General features: G+C 35.6%; 1 protein-coding gene across 1 annotated transcript in view; it reads left to right on the forward strand.

Annotated features, from left to right (window-relative positions):
- Window positions 1-5723: 5723 nt before the first annotated feature.
- Window positions 5724-20912, forward strand: part of LOC106669937 (aminopeptidase N-like) — a 91140-nt gene continuing 75951 nt past the window's right edge. The window contains exon 1 of the mRNA XM_014399829.2: window positions 5724-5828. The gene's annotated coding sequence lies outside the window, so the exon portion shown is untranslated. The remainder of the gene's footprint in view (window positions 5829-20912) is intronic.

A 20912-nucleotide genomic window follows, 5' to 3' on the forward strand; every position in this document is an offset into this window, starting at 1 on the left:
GACAAGGAATACAAGGGAAAGAAACTAGTGCTACAAAAAGGCACATGAAAGAGTTTAAAGTTTCTTAACTTCCAATTTGGAACATTTGAATATTTTGAACATTGGAAAAGGAGGAGAGGGTTTAGAGGTTAGAGGTTAGAGTATCCAGCCAAACATCGATTATGGCTAAATTTTAAACTGAAAACAATTGAGTTGACTCATTCCTTATAAATAAATTAGAAAGAAATTGCTGTAGATCTTACTTTTAATTCTAATTCTTGAATGATTTTGTCAAAATTGTGATTAAAATTCACTAAAATTGAACAAGATAATCTAATTCTGATAATTAATAAGTGAAATAATTTTTTTTTTTTTTTTTTGATGCAGCGTTCATAAAATCAAAACCTCAACAAGAATAATTATAAACTTATATATTATGTGTAAAAGTTGATAAAGGAATATCGGATACTCCACCACACTACTTTGTAGATATCTTGTTTTGTATAACATTTTGTGTAGATTGAGAGTGAATGTAATTATTAGAGTGAATGTGTTATTATGGTACAATGGTGGGATATCAAATACCTCATCGAACCTCAATTAGATTATTTACAACTTATGTAGTACACTGTTAGATGTCTCCTTCCATAGGATCTTCCTTTCTCACCGAGCGTCCCAGCAGTGTGGATTCAGCAGTTACGCTGAACTGCATTGTAATATGCACAGCAACATACAAAATTTCATATCCTTACTTGACACTGCAATAATAATAAGAATAAACTATGTCTATGTCATTCCTATGATCGTCAGGATCGTGTCTAAAAAAAATTTGATCAAAATTGAATTATATCCTCAGTTGAATATAATTAGTTCAATTCTTTTCTGATTGCCCTTGTAAACTTAAAACTAATTCAAATTACTTATTGAAATTAAAATAAAATGGAAAACAACGTAATTAATGATATTTTAACTTAAAAATTAGGGTATGGTCAAAAAAGAATAAGAAGGCAATAAATATAAACACACCAAGTTTCATGACATGTGTATATTTAACATAGTGCATATAATTCTATTAAATACAAAATATGGTGATTAAATTTGAGTAATGTAATTATAGAAAAACGTTTGAATATGGGCACATATAAGATGCAAGAAATACACACAAAGATGTGGGAGAAAGAAAGAAAGTGAGAGAGAGAGAGAGAGAGAGAGAGAGAGAGAGAGAGAGAGAGAGAGAGTGAGAGAGAGGAGAGAGGAGAGAGGGTGATAGAGAGTTATAGGGGAGAGAAGGAGTGAGAGAGAGACAGGAGAGAGGGAGAGAGAGAGAGAGAGAGAGAGAGTGAGAGAGTGAGAGAGAGTGATGGAGAGCCAGTGGGAGAGAGAGAGAGAGAGAGAGAGNGAGAGAGGAGAGAGGAGAGAGGGAGAGGAGAGAGGGTGATAGAGAGTTATAGGGGAGAGAAGGAGTGAGAGAGAGACAGGAGAGAGGGAGAGAGAGAGAGAGAGAGTGAGAGAGTGAGAGTGAGAGAGAGAGATGGAGAGCCAGTGGGAGAGAGAGAGAGAGAGGGACTGAGTGAGAGAGAAGAGATTGTAAGAGAAGAAAAAGTTACAAAAAGGGCAAAATACAAATATAGAGGAAATAAAAATGTAAAATGGTATGAGAAACTAAGAACAAATAAAATAAATACAATTGCTGAAAACAAGTGAAAACCTGTAAAAATATTATTTTAGTGCAACCCACCACGCAGTGCGTGCAAATTTAATAAGTGGTCGGCAATAAGAGTCGAGCAGAGAAAAGAGCTGATGAGCTGGAATTCAGTTAGTGTGAAAGTACCCGGGTACCGTACCGGTACTCGGCAAAAACAGGACTAATTTCGAAATAAAACGAATACCTCCTCTCTCGTATCCTGCAATGCTGGTCCATTACTGTTATTTTCTTGATGCCGTATTTTTATAAAGCAGGACTGTTAAAAAAAAAAACTTCCAAGTGTGTGATAAAGATGCTATTAGCTAGCTGACGTGCTAGAGAGTCGCCAAGTTGAGTGGGCAATTTTTCTCTGGAAAACGCTCAGGAATTCCGACGATTTATAGAAACGGCAAAGACTCTCGTCGTTTCACCAGCGTTCAGTTTCCATTTATAACATATCTGGGCATTTTAGCTACTTCGATCCCCGGGTGTTTCATTATGCTAAGCTCCGTAAATTTAAAAGTCCTCTTTTGAAAATAATCCGTGTTTGGTAATAATCCAGGCTAGTGTGATGTATGTTGTTATATAAATTGAAGAAAAAACAGACCTTATAATTTTATACATTATTTTCTTTCTACAAATAATAATAATAATATAATTTGTTCATCACGAGTTCACGATAAAAATATATTTTGTTTGTTTTATACAAACCGATACACAGATTACGTAAACTGTCCCGTACTTACTTTTATAAAATTTCAATAGCGGAAATAATATTAATTCGTTTCATCGAAGTTACGCTGTTTCAGTCTGGGACCGCTTGTTCTCGCTGGTCTCTTCTTGCCATCCATCCGACAGTTCATCTATTGATAAAATTGTTTTAATCCTCCAAAAGTTCTTTTTTTAAATTGTTAAGCTGACTAAATATTGGAACTTACACCTAAAGGCAGCGATTTTCATAAATTTCTTCAGATGAGTAATGTGAGCACTTGGATCCTGGTCGACCTGGCATTTGTCTTAATGTTTGGTAAAACATAATATTTAGTGGACGAATGCATGTTCCTCTCTTTCTCTCATCAAATTAAATTGGCAATTATAACCAAATTTGTACGACAAATTTGGTGTTTTTCGATAATTTTGGTTGGCCTGCCAGACGCTTTTCAGACAATTTGGTCTGACTCGCATCGCCTGTTTTGGTCTGCCAAGCGCTTTTTAGACCAAATTGAGTTTTTCTAATGTTAACTATTTCAATCCTACAAAAGTTATTAAACTTTTTTAAATAATTTTTTTATTGTTAGGCTTAATTTTGTTTTTAAGTTTTAGACAGCACTCACTTCCTTATCTTTACGTTTCTTTTCTTAACTTTCTCGTATATTAATACTTCTAATTTCTTTTTCTGTTTTTCCAGCTGAGTTTCGATATTTTATGGTACAACGGTAACCAACTCTCTCTTTTCTTTGTCTTATTGTTAGTCTCTCTGTACATCAGGGCGTCGTCAATTGTGGATAAAATAAGACAAATAACAAACACAGAAGCATGATAATATGGTTAGCTGATTATTTGGAAATCGTGAGATGCGGTCTGACGAGACGTAGGTTTCAGAAAAACATAAAACAAAACACATATGCAACGTTTCGATCTTTATTGAGATCATCTTCAGGGCTCAAAGTGTTTGTTTTCTGCGTAATTGTGCCATTCTTACGTGTCGTGTTGAAAGTGGTTAGCATTCACACTCCCAGAGTACTCAATATTCCTCGTGGTAATTGGGGATAAATCCTTCCATTCACGCTAATAAATTACAATTAAACGCCAGACTACAATCATTCTACGCCAGAATACTCGATATTCATCGGGGTAATTGGACATAAGCTTCCTTTCACGCTAATAAATTACATACGTTAAACTTGTAGGAACGTACTATTGGACTATTGTTGAAGTGTAGGCTAAGGCAGAATTTTTCGTCAATATCTTCAAATGATTAATTTTAACACATTGAACCTAGTCGACCTGTTATATTTTTCAGTGTTTAGTAAAAAATAGTATTTAGTGGACGTCTGCATATTTCTCTCATCAAATTAAATTCCCAGATCTAACAAAACTCGTACGATAAAATTTAGTTTGGCGTTCTTCGATCATTTTGGTCCGACTGGCTTCGCTGTTTTGGCGTGTCAAGCGGTTTTTAGATTAAATTGTATTCACTAGTTTCGTGGTCCGCTTGACCAATTAATATCTTACAATTAATTAAGGTTTTCAGTTGAGATAATAAATGGCACGAGAGGGGATTCGAACCCACGATCTTCGGCTTGATACGCCGCTGCTCTACCACTTGAGCTATCGTGACCTCGATCCACTGGGACATCAAGTTCCCATCTCAACCGCACCTTTTGAATTTTCCCTCCTTTTCGCCATTTTTCAATGGTGCTCTACGCTTCAATGCTGCCCACTCTAGCTTAAGTGGTAGAGTAGCGGCGTATCAAGCCGAAGGTCGTGGGTTCGAATCCCGCTCGTGACACTGACTTTTTTATCTCAACTAAAAACCTTAATTAATTGTAAGATATTAAATTGTATGTTCATCACAACGCCAAGAGTGCCGCAAACGTTACATTTACAAGCTGGTAAAACGTAGACATTCATTCGATCTGAACAAAGCGAGAAAAGGCGGACCAGGATTTTCACACTGCTGTTGCACTTTTGTCCTTTAACCATCCCTTTAGAAAATTACATTTCTATGATCATTATCTAGACATCTAAAAACAATAGGCAAAATTTAATTGCATTTTTCTGTTCAATTTTTCAAGCAACAAAACCATCATATAGTGTTCGAGAATTATTTTTAGTTTCATTTCTTTTATTTTAATTATAATATAGTTTTTTAACAACGTTGTCTTTTAACTTTTACATTATTTTAAAGAGTGGATCGAGGTCACGATAGCTCAAGTGGTAGAGCAACGGCGTATCAAGCCGAAGATCGTGGGTTCGAATCCCGCTCGTGACCCTGACTTTTTATCTCAACTAAAAACCTTAATTAATTGTAATATTGATATTAAGATTCAATTAATTAAGGTTTTAACTTGAGATAAAAAAGGCAGTGTCACGAGCTTCGAAGTCACGATAGCTCAAGTGGTAGAGCAGCGGCGTATCAAGCCGAAGGTCGTGGGTTCGAATCCCGCTCGTGACACTGACTTTTTATCTCAACTAAAAACCTTAATTAATTGTAATATTGACATTAAGATTCAATTAATTAAGGTTTTAAGTTGAGATAAAAAAGGCAGTGTCACGAACTTCGAAGTCACGATAGCTCAAGTGGTAGAGCAGCGGCGTATCAAGCCGAAGGTCGTGGGTTCGAATCCCGCTCGTGCCATTGACTTTTTTATCTCAACTAAAAACCTTAATTAATTGTAAATTATTTTATAGTTTGAATGATTTTATTAATGTTATTACATCATTTTTAAGGGGGCGTCGGTGGCCACAACGGTTTAGGAGTTGACACGGCGCTCATCACTGTAAGGTGAAGTCCCGGGTTCGAATCCAGCGGCCTTTCATTCGAACCCGACCTGCTGTTGCGAACCCTCGTATTAAAAAAAAAACAATATTAACAAGCACATAAAAAAATCAACTATACTGTATGAAAATAATTTTAATATAGAACAAATTTTATTATATTCATTTTGTGATTATTGCTGACTGTATGTATTTGACATAACGTCCTACCTTGATCCTACCCAAATAACTATACTTTTTATGCTAGAAATCTGAATATTCAATTATGGAAAATATATTCAGATGAGGGAATAAATAAATATAGTCAAATATGTATTTATCTGATCATACAAAGACGAAATACCTCGGTGTACTTTGTTGATCTTACTTTTTTGGTTTTTGGGCTATAAGGGGACGCCGCGCCGGCTACTCGCGGTAGCGGCATGACCAATCAATATCGCACCTGTCCGATTCATTCATGAGTCGTCAACTATGATCATTCGGGGAAAAGGGCATCCTGACGGTACGGGTGAGCGAGGTGGGGCATGCGCGCACTCCCGACGGGAAAGCTCCTCCAGAGCCCAGTCTCTCCGCGCCTTGCAGCTCGAAAGGTCGCATTCGTACCAGATTGGACTGCTCTCATACTTCCGACAGATTAGAGTTCCCCCCAGACTCATCTTTGTGGGTAAGCTGACATTTCCTAACCGGCCGGGTGTTTGTACTAGTTTTGAAAACAATCCACTTGCTCATAAATATATGCGGAGACGTAAAAACTCCTTAAATTTGTTCGATTCATGCTAAACTTTTATTATTCCTGTCTTCTGAAGTCTCAATATCATCTATTAAAAAGAATATACTAACGTGAATATAAAATCTTTCAGGATTAATATACAAAAATAACAAAAACTATCAACTTAAGCAAAGACTTTTTCCCTAAAACAAACAATTCAAATTAAAAACTGTCAAGAATAATTAAATAACTAAAAAGATACATAAAATTAGAAAACATCAAAGACGATTAAAGGTTGGATATTTTATTTACATATATACCAATTGTAAAATCTGTCAGCTCCTTGTTGTTAGGCCTAGTGGCAATAAACCAAAAATTAACAATAAACAAAACAATTGACATGTAAACAAACAATAATTTCAAGAAGCTGTGTAGCCACGTGGGTACAGACGACTTAACAACACGTGACTTTTAAGCATTCTCAATTTATCGACTTTACTCCCAAGAATCCAGTGAGGACTACGATACTTTCCTCCTTCCGTAGTTTATGTATAGTAAAATATAAAAGTATAGTAAAATTTAAAAAAAAACACGATCCTTCTTGTTATTGTATACATAATTTTTATATATTCCATAATCGAATTAATGATTTGTCCGGTTCACCAAAAATTCGTAATTTAACAAATTAGCGGCAGAGCGTACAATTGGACATTTCCTGCAAACCTCCTGGCATTAATTGTTAGTTTACGGTTCTTTTAATTGCATATATAATTTTTTAAGACAGTAATAAAGTTGCTGAAGAAAAAGATCGTGTTGGTCGAACTCAGATTAAATTTAATAGTTATTTTTCGATAATTTCTGCCCGTCCTCTTTGTTTTGGTCTGTACTTTATGACTACGACACTGCCGTCTATTAAGGCAGACCCGCGATGATCCGAAACGGCCAAACTACAGGTTCGTTACACCGCAGACCCTTGGAGGAAATCTTACGTCGTAATGATCGCCAATGATCACTTTATCCGGTCCGTTTATTCTCGCTGCTTTACGTTAAGACTGCGACAAAGCGGAAAACCGCGTTGCGACGTAAAGCCATCGGAATAGATCGGTTCAAAATTAAACATGTAACTTTATACACAAAAATTAGCGCGGTTATTTGAATATTCAATAAAACCTGTCTATAGTAATTTCCAGTCACGTGCGGCAATGTTTTTCCTTTGTAATTTGAAAACTTCTATTAATATTTAATTAAACAGGGTGTGAAAAATGCATTTTTTAAAAATGATTATCACAAAAACCAATTTTATTAACAAAACAACGTTTTTAAATGTAACCATATAATTCGTGTCGAAACCATGAAATATTGATAATTGATAATTGAAATATTGATAAATATAAATCCTTACATTTACGTACAAATGATAGTAAATAAAAATATAGGTTGAGTAATCATTGGAGTTTCTACAGATTTATACATCTTTTCTGTGTTTATATTATGCATCATTAAATTTTCAATAAGCAAAAAAAAAATTTAACAGCACGTCTATGTGAGATTCGAAAAAGACTCAAATGTAGGGAAAATATGTTTGCAGACGATAGCAAGACTAGATCTAGATTGAGGGGAAATCAGTAAATATTTGATTTTTTAAATTTTATTGTTTTTTATGTCTGTAAAACAATCACTATTACAATTTTACAAGCTGTGAAAAAACACGTTAGAAGAACTCACTCAGTGGTGAGCTTTCGGTAGAAGAAATAAGCTATGATTTCACTTTTTCAATTTTCTTTGTCACTAGGACGTCAGTCGACGGGGAAGATTATCTGGGTTGGTAGTGGAACTGAGCTGACGGACCAAGCCATTTGGATTGGGATTGGTGAAACTTTTCGTCAAGTTTGGCTACTTCTGGAACAAAGGGAATATTAACGTATCGGTTTGACAGATAAAAAAGAGAGTTAACAATTTTTCTTAGGTGTTGTGATTGGAATCGTTGGTTGCGTTGGGTGTTGGTTCCACAGAGTTCTACAGCAAAGGTTTGTCAACCATCGGTCATTAAGTGAAAGTTTGGATCGTCTGTCGAGTAGTGGTGATAACAGTTTAGTTCGTCCCATTTTAACGTCGAGATACTGCAAACAGTTTTGAAGGTTTCTGTATACTGTGAATGGGGGGAAAGTGGAGATAATTGTTTCCGGAAGGATAGTAATGTCGCTGGTATACATCTTGAAAAGAGAGGTCCAAGAATGCACCTTGTGGGACGCCAACTTGGTTAGGATATAGGGGTATTATTGTGCCTAGTCTAATTCTGGCGTAACGGTCAGACAGGTACGATTTTACGATTAGATTGTACCTTCAGGAGCAGTACTTCAGGATTGTACCTTCAGCATCCAAAGGAGGCCCGGGTTCTAAACTTTCGCAAGGGCTTGAGCAATGTCAAGGAACAGACAAACATGCGATTGCATTGATGCACTTAATAGTGCACATACCTAAATCCTGAAATACTAAATCCAAATGATAAAGTCTTTCTTTAAAATAGTTCTTTTTCTTTCTTTCTTCTTCTTTTCAAAAATTCTAATTCTCCGTGGAGTCTGCGAAGTGACGAACCTGTTATTTGGTCATTTTGACCTGATAAACCGCCAGAATGTGCAATCCAAAATGATCGGCAATAGCCAAATATCAAAGAAAAATAATACTAATATTAAAAGCGTATATTCCAGTATATAATTAACAAAATGCAAACCTAATTGAAAACCAACAAATGTCCAATACATTTGATCCAAAAACCATGAAAACACATGACATGCTTTCTGTCCGTCCACTTCAATGACAATTGCCTGCAAGAAAATAACGATTTAAACAGTATTTATGCTTAAAATGTAAGCAGCTAAACCATTTCATAAATATCGTCTCTTTTATATCTGTAAATATTTTCATAGTCGAAACTATTAAAATACGAACAAAACGAGTTTGTTCGTTCATCTGAATGAAAAGAAATGATTTTAAATGCTGCTTCGTAAGGTGTTTCAACGTGACAAGCCTCCCACGATGGAAGGGCCACCCTGCACAAAAAACAAGGAAAAATAGGCCGAGGAGTCGCAGCCCAGAATTGTTCTCTAACACTTTCGGATTAACATCTAACCAGGAGAAATGGAAGTTCTGTACTAGGATCGGTCAAATAAACAGGTATAAAATAGAAACAGGAATAGAATAAATAACCCTCCAAAATTGATCGAACTTTTTAAAATTATTAAGAATGAAATATTGGATCGGACAGCAGAATTTTTCTGAACCAGGTACAATGATTGAAAGATATTTGAAAGAATGTAGTCTTTATTGATTGATTTTATCATTCTCTTGAACACTATATTCTAAATAAGATGATTATTCGGAGATATTCAGATGCGGTCTGGTAGGTTTTAGAAAAACATTTTCTTTATCGTGATAACGTTTCGATCTTTATTGAGATCATCTTCAGGGCTCAAAGTGTTTGTTTTCTGCGTAGATGTGTCATTCTTGTCTGTCGTGTTGGGAGGGCCCACGACACAATTACGCAGAAAACAAACTCTGAGCCCTGAAGATGATCTCAATAAAGATGGAAACGTTGGCACGATAAAATGTTTTTCTAAAACCGACGTCACACCAGACCGCATCTCACTATTTCCGAATAATCATCGATTAACGGTCATTAATCACCACACAATTTCAATTATACCAAAAAGTGAAGGTTAGGTTATTTTTTGTCCAATATTAATTTTGTTTAATTCGCCAAAATTGATCAAACTTTTTTAAAATTATTAAATATTAAATTTTGGAACGGACAGCAGGATTTTTTTATAAAAATCTCCAGATAAATCATGTTAAATTTTCAGCCCCGGCCTTTTCCTCGATGTTTGGCCAAACATTTTATTCAATGGTGTCTACCTTTCTCGCTTTCACTCTCTATCTCTCCCTCCCTCCCTCTCCACCATCTCACCTTCCCTCCCTCTCACTCTCACTCCCCCTCCCTCCCTCCCTCTTGCACCATCTCACTTTCCCTCCCTCTCACTCTCTCTCAACCCTCCCTCCCTCTCCACCATCTCACTTTCCCTCCCTCTCACACTCTCTCTCCCCCTCCCTCCCTCTCCACCATCTCATTTTCTCTCCCTCACACACACTCTCTCTCTTTCTCTCTCTCTCTCTCTCTCTCTCGTTCTCTCTCTCTCTCTCTCTCGTTCTTACCTGATCATTTTTGTCTGCCTGCCCTCTATGTTTTGGCCTCTCCAGACGGTTTCTAGACCAAACTGCGAGTTTGCGAGTTCGTCACAACGCCTGGAATGGGACAAACGTTAGATTTACAAATTGGTAAATCGTACAAATCCAAAACGAGAAAAATTATTGAAATTATCAAAAAAATTATGATTATTCAGAAATCGTGAGATGCGGTCTGGTGTGATGTAGGTTTCAGAAAAACCTTTTCTTTATCGTGCCAACGTTTCGATCTTTATAGAGATCATCTTCAGGGCCCAAAGTGTTTGTCTTCTGTGTAATTGTGCCATTCTTGCGTGTCGTATTGAGTTATATATAATCCATTATATTTCGTGGTCCGATTGACCAAATAACTTCTTTCAATTAATTAATCGTTTTATGTAAGATTTTGGTTGAAATGAAAAAGTTAGTGTCACGAGCGGGATTTGAATCCACTACCATCGGCCATAATATTTATAATATTTAAATATTTTATTCCTAATTAAAATTATTAAAAATTATAACGCTGCTGTTGAATATTTGTCCATTACAAAAACTTAATATCTGTTATCACATAAAATTAAATTTATTAACAAGGCTATTTTTATATTTTAATTAGATGTGGGTGAGGCAATATTTAAAATAGGCGATTATCCCGTCCCTCTTAAACACTGACTCCCAGCTAATCATTTTTTAAGTTATTTAAATATACTCAATTATTGTATTTAAAAAGAAATATTTTTATTAAGTAAAGAGTTAAGTAATAATTAAAAGAGGTAATTTATGGATCTGTCTATTGCAAGGTTGGTTATACAAGCATAAACTTTCCTTTGGGGCATCGGTGGCCGCAACGGTTTAGGCGTTGACACGGCGCTCATCACTCTAAGGTAAAGGTCCCGGGTTCGAATCCAGCGACCCTGCATTCGAACCCGACATACTTACAAATGGGCTTTGTTTCAAAAACATCGGCACCCTGAGGGTTTATATAACCTCTGCTGTTACGAACCCTCGTTAAAAAGAAAGAAAAAAAACTTTAAAACAATCTCTTCCAGCTAAATATTTTTCAAATACACAAAAATTATTATGGTTTGTAAAAACTAATTTATTTCGATTTGTTAAAGGATTATGTATTAATTAGAAGCAATGATTGGGATATTGAATTGATTTGAGTATTAAAAAAGCTAGTTTTTTTCGAACTATGAAAACTGTATGTGTCCTGGTACTCTTAAACATTAAAAAAATTTCAAATATACCGAGTAATTGTGATTTTTTTTTCAAAATTTCGATTTCATAAAATTTAAACTTTTTACGATCAGGTACAGCGCTTAGGCGGTAGTTTTATTCAATGCTTCAAGGATGTTGTTTAAAGCTACGGAAAAAATAGTCCGTCGTACTTTTGAAAACATCCAAATAATGTTCTTCGTGTTTAACAATAGTTGAGATATTTTCCAGATCATAGGTTCAGATTTATACATGTTAGTGCAAATGTAGTGAACATGTTTTTTCAAGAATATAAAATAAGTTAGAATATAATTTATATTTATTTAGAAATCGTAAGATGCGGTCTGGTGTGATGTAGGTTTCAGAAAAACATTTTTTATCGTGCCAACGTTTCGATCTTTATTGAGATCATCTTCAGGGCTCAAAGTGTTTGTCTTCTGTGTAATTGTGTCGTGGGCACTCTCAACACGACAGACAAGAATGACACATCTACTCAGAAAACAAACACTTTGAGCCCTGAAGATGATCTCAATAAAGATCGAAACGTTGGCACGATAAAAAAATGTTTTTCTGAAACCTACATCACACCAGACCGCATCTCACGATTTCTAAATAAATATCGATTAACGGTCACTAATAACCACACATTTCTACACGAGAAGAATATAATTTATTCTGAGCATGAACAATATGAGCATACAAGTTTCAACTGGTATTTTTAATTATTAAAAAACATGTTACATTAATTTTATCATTAAAATCCATTATTCCACTCGTGCTAGGGCGTACGGGAGTCTTCTGAATTTATTAGCGAAGTCTTAAACTATAAGAGAGGAAAAAAATTGTCCTCGCTGAACCTATGCGCGTTCAAAATATTCCGGATACAACAAGGACAGCCTAGTTATTTTTTTATTTTTATTTTTTCCTCTCCAGCGTCTTATTTACTCCAGCATCTACAAAACCTAATTGAATGAAAAACATACAAAAACATTCTCTCTCTTCCTACATATAGGGGGACACGGCGAAATAGCCCGGAGCTTATAAGCGCTAGCCTTTATTTCATCCAAGGTCGGATATATGAAAAAAAAACAATAAAAAACGTCGTGTTTCGTTAATAGCCCTAATAAATTTATTTATTAAAAGAAACCTTTAATAATTACAAATATTTGATTTATAATTTACTTTAGTATATCAAACAAGGTTTAACACTGTAGTTATATTGTTTTTTATATTTTTCAACGAAAAGCTGAATACCATTACAACAATGATGATTTTAAGAGTTAAACAATACATATTCAGTAATAAAAAATTCTATGGTTTAATAAAATTGATATTTACATTTTACCCGTCATGGACCATTTTGGACCATCATGGTGTCAATGGAGATTGATCACACATAATTATTATTTTGTATTTTATGTATATTAGTCTTTGCCGAATGGCAAGTAATGTTTTTGATCTGGAATAATTCAGCCGGGATTGTTTCAATTTTACAGATCTTCCATCTCTGACTTGAACAATGTGCGAATCATCTGAGATATTTATTATTTAATTCTGGTAAATTAAAGTGATTTAATACCGACAATAATTTCTCACTCGGCCTAGTGATCTTCAGGGCCTGGGCCTTGACATTCCCGCTTGTTGACAAACGTAGTACACTTTCCGAGCGTTCCGATCCGGTGGATTCCTCTGTGGATTTGTGTTTTGAGCTAATAGTTGGGACTGTAATAAAACTATTGGATTATTTCTTTTAAAATCAATTCGTCTGCAGGCACATTCGGCTCTACTTGCGAAAATTCTCGTCTGTTTCTTTAGAAGGTTGTTAAAAAAAAGTGGATGAAAAACAGGGAACAAAAAGACTGGTTTTGTTATTTAAGTTAAAAAAATAATTTCAATTAATTAATCTTTATGTAAGGTATTGGTTGAAATAAAAAAGTTAATGACACGAGCTGGATTCGAACCCACGACCTTCGGCTCAGTACGCCGCTGCTCTAACCACTTAACCTGCTTTCTAAGTCACGATACCTAAGTGGTTAGAGCCGAAGGTCGTGGGTTCGAATCCAGCTCGTGACATTAACTTTTTTATTTCAACCAATACCTTACATAAAGATTAATTAATTGAAATTATTTTTTTAACTTAAATAACAAAACCAGTCTTTTTGTTCCCTGTCGTTCATCTACTTTTTTAACAACCTTCTAAAGAAACAAACGAGAATTACCAAACATAAAGATTAATTAATTAAAAGAAGTTATTTGGTCAATCGGACCAAGAAATATAATGGATTTAAACAAATAATTTTAAAATATTTAAGTTTTTGAACACAAACCCCTGAGAAATGTCGATAAACTCTAAAACAACTCTCCCCATCTACACTTGCTACATTTTTTCTGCCTTCAGTACTATTGGGATGTAAATTTCAACAATCAATTCCAGATAGAGCTTGTCATTATGAATTATTAATTTACCCTATTACATAGGTGAAATAATTTGTTGTTAGTAGTTATATTAATACTAATATCGTAGTTTTCACTCTTGTGGGTCATTGTGATGAAGTTATTTCGAAAATGTTCTTCTTATTTCTAAAGAAGCGACACATATTTCACTCCCCATAAAAAAGACTAACTAGTATTCTTGAAAATAGGGAGAGAGAGAGAGAGAGAGAGAGAGAGAGAGAGAGAGAGAGAGAGAGAGAGAGAGAGAGAGAGAGAGAGAGAGAGGAGAGTGATCGGTTTTTTCTATGCGCACGTAAAAAACCACGTTTTTGCCCAAAAATCGCGAATAACTCGAAAATTGTTGAGAAATCGGGCAAAGTGGAAGGTGACAATTGAAAGCTTGTTAAAATTCCCTATCGATTACTATAGTGCGCCGCTCCAGGACGATTTTCTGGCTACACAGCTCAATTTGAAGTTTTTGTAAAAATTGCAAAAATTAACATGTTCCCGAATTTTTGAATTTACTGATTAGTAACTGAAGCTAGGAAAACATTCAAAAAGCCATCTCGTTCAGCGTAAAATTAAAAAAAAAATGAGACCTACCGCAGGTAACTTGACAGACTTAAAAGACTGAGAAAATATGCATTTCCAAAATTGGCTTTTTCTTAGGGTCCCTGGTCACTAGGGGCATAGTGGCAACAAAAAGATTGGCATGTTGGCCAAAGAGGGGGCATGGACTCTTTGGATCCTGAACTATATTGAGGCTTAGCATCCTGCCACAAAAGGTGATTCATCTTAAAACGGATCCTTAATGAGACCCAAACCTGGTGGACAATGCCAACGTATGAGGAACGCGAAGGGATTCCTAGACCATCCGCTGAACTTACAAAAGAATTACTGTAAAGCGACCACAACTGAACAAGGATTCTGGTTGGACTCCTGACAGGACATTAGGTTTCCGCATACTCGGTCATCCTGAAAAGGGAGGACCTTTAGCGTCCTCACCTAGCCTATTCGGCCTTATCGGACGTTTTGATTCTCAAGATGAGAGCTGACGCACCTCCACATACGACAGAATGGTGTTACTGCCGCAGCATTGGTGTAGAGGCAGCTCATCCCCGAAGGCCCAAGCTAACCTCGCTCCCCGCTTGCCCATTCCGAGTGGTCGGGTCTCCATTAAGCATCAGACCGTATGCCGCGCGCATAGGGCTACCTAAGCCGAAATACGTCAGCCTGGTCTCCCGCGTACTCCCTAGATAGAGAAGGCGACTCTCTCCCAGAGTATTTGGGCTTCCCCAGCGTAGAAACTAACGGATCCGCTCCGGCCGCAGTTTCGTTTAAAGTGGAATTTTTAACCACCGCCTAGATGAGTACCGCCTACGGTAAAGTCTCCTATCGTGCTCAGCTCCTGACAGGACATTGCCACTTAAGAAAGCACATGCACTGGATAGGAGTACAGACAGAAGATACACAGTGCAGATACTACCAAGAAGAGGAGGACACCGCAGAACACATTCTATGTTTCTGTGAAGGTCTAGGAAGAAGGAAAACCGCAAGCAAGATCCTTACACTAAGGAGCCGCTGGCAAAGATATGGAGGCTGATAAACAATCTGAAACTGTCCAGTGAGTTATAAAAAACAGGGCAGCACAATAAATCTATTCAGGTCGAGGTGCAATAGGCCTAGTGGCCGCCTCTTTTAAACCTCTCCCTATAGACAAGTTCAATGTAATAATAAATTATTTACGATATTTTATAATATCCTTTAACTATCTAGGGAAGATGTGGGAACATAAGTGAACTTTTACATAACACATGGTATTCTTGCCTGTATTTTTTCTCCATTTTCCAGCCTTTTTTCGAATACTAACAACGTTTTAGCCTTTCTTTAAAAATGGAATAAAATGATAATTAATTGTTTTTTGAAAGTTTTCAAGTTTGAACAGTTCTATGAAACGAGCTAGTTTCTCTTTATTTCTACTGTACGGCTTAAACAATCCCCAAGGGTAAACTGCTGATCAAGTGATGATTAATTGAATGTTAAACGACTTGTAGCCTTACTCGTATACTTAGTCTGACGAAGTTGTTTTATAGCTAAATCTTACAATGTTTAATTTTGGTTATCTGAGTGAATTGTTTCCTTTACTAATTAATGGCAGGGAAACGATTCATGTATGGATTTAACTGTTTAATTTTTGTAACGAATTGCTCCTATTTCGTCTTCGATGGGTTGTTAAGACGAAAGGCGTGTATTGGCAGTTACCCAGCAAGTCTAGACGGACTCATATTAATAAATCTATCTGCTCAATGTACGATAGTGTGACTTAGGTCTTAGATAATTCACTGGTTTTCGTGGTACTCTTGACTAATTAAAAATGGCCAAAAAGAGGGAAAATTCAAAAGGTGGGGTTGAGATGACTTTGGTCCCATTATAATTCTGAATAATCCCTATGAACCACATAAGTGCAATCGTAAATAATAATAATAATTAAAACAGAAAAACCAGCGATTAAGCAGACGATTTATACCAAAATGCTTGGAGGTTTTTTAATATTTTAAGTTTAGATAGTTAATTATATCATTCTATCATACCATCTGATGGCAAATAACCGAATCTATCATACCATCTGATGGCAAATAACCGAATCTATCATACCATCTGATGGCAAATAACCGAATCTATCATACCATCTGATGGCAAATAACCGAATCTATCATACCATCTGATGGCAAATAACCGAATCTATCATACCATCTTATGGCGAATAACCGAAATTATTGTCAATATTTGAAATATGAATGTTAATAGCAAATAAATTTTAATTACATTTACAAATTAAATTACGTTTGTTTAGCGGGCATAATTGATCATATTAATTACTCGGATTAATTATTCTTTTCATCCAAGGTTTTTGGTTGGGATGAAAAATTAAAATTCTTTTTGAATAATGGCAAAAAGGAGGGAAAATTCAAAAGGTGGGGTTGAGATGGGAAGTTAGTGTCCGAGTGGATCGAGATCACGATAGCTCAAGTGGTAGAGTAGCCACGTATCTAGCCGAAGATCGTGGGTTCGAATCCCGCTCGTGCCATTTACTTTTTTATCTCAACTAAAAACCTTAATTATCCTTTTACAATGTTCATACAGAGTAAGTTTAAACCCATCTATATTTCATTTATTGGGACGTCTTTGGGAAAAATCCGAAACATGTAAACTTTTATTTTTTTAGCAAGTAATTTACTGTCAATTAAAACGATAAATAAATTAGTGGAGAAAATATAGGAAAATTTTTCTAGCAGTTGGAGAAAATTTTGCTTTTTTGAAAAAAAGCGTTCGGTAAAGCTCTTTGCAAATAACATAAAAACCTTTAGTTCAAATTAAAAACGTTTGAATTCAGCATCAAAAACCCTTTAAAAATGTACAATGATGGGTATCTATTTGAAATAATTGAGTTCTTAGTCGTATCGTGTCATACTGAAGAATTAGATTAAAAGTTTGTTTTTTTCATAAGGAACTATTCAGCAAAATTTATGCGTCTCTCTCGTCCAATAAAAAATATAGGTGGGACGGAAGTCAAACTCATCCCGTATGTGGTTCACATTTCATTATCTACAAGGTTGTTAAGAATTTTTTATTCATATGTGTAAAAGGAATGTCGACTCAGGAAAAAACTATAAAAATCGCTTAAAAAATGAGTAGCTCTTTTTACGTTGCAGGAATCTTTAAACCAACCGGTTTAGACGTTTGCCGGGAGTTAAAAGTGTACTCGGGGGCGGTCATGGCTTGATATTTACAAACAAGCGCTTGTCCGCCCTGTCTCCAAATCTGAAAATAGGCTAGCGACCTCAATAAACGGAATATTGAAAAAGAAAGCAGTTGATTCGTACGAGATAGAAAGTCCCTGGGTTATTTCTAATCGTACTATCCATCATCTCTTATCGGATGATAATCAAGGTCTTTCTTGAACATTGTCATTCTAAAATCCAAGATTTTCCACTACATTCTCGGAAATGTCGCACGCGAAACGAACGTCCTCCTATGACTTGTGTAACCTACTGCTCAATAATGAATAGGAATATTTGCAATTTATTCTTTTTCTATTAATTTTAATTGAATTAACCGATATATTCTTGACAGTTGGATAAAACAAAATAGAAAACATAAACCAAAAACAAACAAATGTTAAAAATATGTATTCATTTTTAACAACGGGTTTACTTAAGTATAGTAAACATGAAGATTACTCATTTTGTAAACAAACACCTTTTCTCGTCTTTTCTCCAATTTAATCCAGTTGTATTCTCTTTAAACATGGAAACACATCATCTTGAACCAAAAGTCCGCAATGAGAATGGTCCATCGAAGTCACCTTATAAACACCATACAAAGGGGCGGAGGTGGCCGCAACGGTTTAGGCGTTTACACGGAGCTCATCACTCTAAGGTAAAGGTCCCGGGTTCGAATCCAGCGGCCCTGCATTCGAACCCGACATACTTACAAATGGGCCTTTTTTTTTAAAAAAACACCGGCACCCCGAAGGTTGATATAACCTCTGCTGTTGCAAACCCTCGTTAAAAAAAAGTACAAACAAAAGCGCGCCAACCTAACGAAAAATTAATCATGCCCAGTGGGTTGTGGTGGTTTGAGATAGTGGTTAATGATGGTTACAGATGCCTAGAAATGATTGAAGATTAATATCCCTTGAAATTATAAACTGCTTAAAAATGAATATGAATATTTCTAATTTATTCTTATGCTATTAATTTTAATCAAATTAACCGGTATATTCTTGTTAGTTGGATAGAACAAAATAGAAAATACAAGCCAAAAGCAAACAACATTAATTCTAATTTTTAATAACGGTTTTACTTAAGAATATAAACACGAAGAAAAGTCATTTTGTAAAGAAACACCTTTTCTCCATTTGGTCTTTTCTCCATTTTAATAGAAAAAAATATAAAATGCAAGCCAAAAGCAATCAATGTTAATTCTAATTTTTAATAACGGTTTTACTTAAGAATATAAACACGAAGAAAAGTCATTTTGTAAAGAAACACCTTTTCTCCATTTGGTCTTTTCTCCATTTTAATAGAAAAAAATATAAAATGCAAGCCAAAAGCAATCAATGTTAATTCTAATTTTTAATAACGGTTTTACTTAAGAATATAAACATGAAGAAAAGTCATTTTGTAAAGAAACACCTTTTCTTCATTTTAATAGAAAAAATATAAAATACAAGCCAAAAGCAAACAACGTTAATTCTAATTTTTTTTGCCTTATGATCTTTGCATATTAGCCATGACGAATGCTTATATATGTTGTTCAAATTGGGGGTTATCGGGAAAAAAGGGCCAGAGGCGACGGTGGGAATCGAACCCACGACCGCGGCGTGAGAGTCTCTCATGCTAACCACTCGGCTACCGCTGTAAGACGGAGCCTTTTCCATATGAAGTGCAAGTTTTGGCAAGGTCTTTATCAACACGAAACACACATCGTATGCCCCGATCTCAAAAGACGACCTGTATTAACAGCCCGCCACCAGAAACTCAAGAGAATATGGTGCAGCGAGCACCTACAAGAGAACACCGATTGGAATGCTGTTATGTTTACTGTTGTGTCGCGTGTTCGTCTGTATAGTGACACCAGGCGTCGAAGAGTTCAACGAGAACAAGGGACGCATACGATACCCCAGTTGGTGCTTCCATTAGTGCAGTTTAGAGGCGGCGGTGTAATGGTGTGGGATGGGAATACTGGAGGACGAACTGGACTCCGTATTGTTGAAGGCAACTCACCGCAGTCTATTATGTCCAAGAAATTTTCGGGGAATGCATCTCTCAAACTAGGGATCTCAGGGGGCAGTATAATGTCAGACCTCGTAGTTACAGAGTTGTTCATCAATGTGTAGAAAACCTGGGAATTTGCCCTTTCCCCCGTTGTCTCCAGACCTCAATCCCATTGTGCACATGTTGGATGCGTTGCAGAGAAGGCTTTTGGATCACCATTCGCAGCCTCCTGTAGACCTTCAACAACTGCGTGCAGCGTTGCAACATCTATGGAGTGAAATTCCTTGTGAAATTAGTGACAACCTTATTAACAGTTATGCCTAACAGATTCACATAGGTTTAGCTAACAGTGGACATTATACACGGTATTAATTGTTTTAAAAAAATTATTGAGCCTCATAAAAAAAATTATGGATTTAAAACCTTTTATTTTGTTATTTTTCAATTTCCCTTAATTAAATTTTCCTTCAGTAATAACATAATAATGTCTAATAAAATTTTAATTCAATCTATAATAAATATAAAATAAATATGCTAGGGAAAGTAAATACTAAAAAATTGGCAATATTCCTATTCATATTTGAGCAGTTTAGTTTAAAACGGCGTTGATGTTTTAAAGACGAAACCAAGGCCGTAAAACGGGTGTAGACGGACCCATTGATTAATTGGCGATAATCGAACATTATTTGACGTCTTGGATCAATGGATATGAAAATCTTAATTTCACATATTTATAAAGTCGGTTGTATTGTCGCTACAGTTGAAAAATCAACAATCCGCACTGCACATAAATTTTTAAAAATAGGCCACTAATGAAATATGAATCAGAAGCTTCTTTATTAACTGCTTATGCCAGAGGGCAAGGTTGACATTCAATTCTCAGCAAAAAAGCCACTCATTCAATTAAAACTGTATTGATGGATTTCTAAACTATTAGGAATTCTGAATGCTACTAGTTCTATGATAACGTACCGACAGTCATCCAAATTCTTCGTTTACTCCTAGTAATTATTGTAGTAAATGTAGATCTAACAAACACATATAATAAGAATAAGGCCAGCAACAATAATACTAGGGGCGTCGGTGGCCGGAACGGTTTAGGCGTTGACACGGCGCTCATTACTGTAAGGTAAAGGTCCCGGGTTCGAATCCAGCGGCTCTGCATTCGAACCCGACATACTTACAAAAAGGCTTTTTGGAAAAAAAACAACCTAATTTTATTAATATGTGTCAAAATTGTTACTAATATTTCACTAATTCAAATTAAAAGTGAATCTGACACATATTAAGGAAAAAGGCACCGAAAATATATTTTCAACGAACCAAACAAGACAAAAGAAAACTTGGATAAAATCATCATCATATTAACAAAAATATTTTTAGTTCTTAG

Source organism: Cimex lectularius, unplaced genomic scaffold (assembly GCF_000648675.2).
Source record: "Cimex lectularius strain Harlan isolate CLEC.00 unplaced genomic scaffold, Clec_2.1 scaffold20, whole genome shotgun sequence".
In the NCBI taxonomy this organism is placed as follows: Eukaryota; Metazoa; Arthropoda; class Insecta; order Hemiptera; family Cimicidae; genus Cimex; species Cimex lectularius.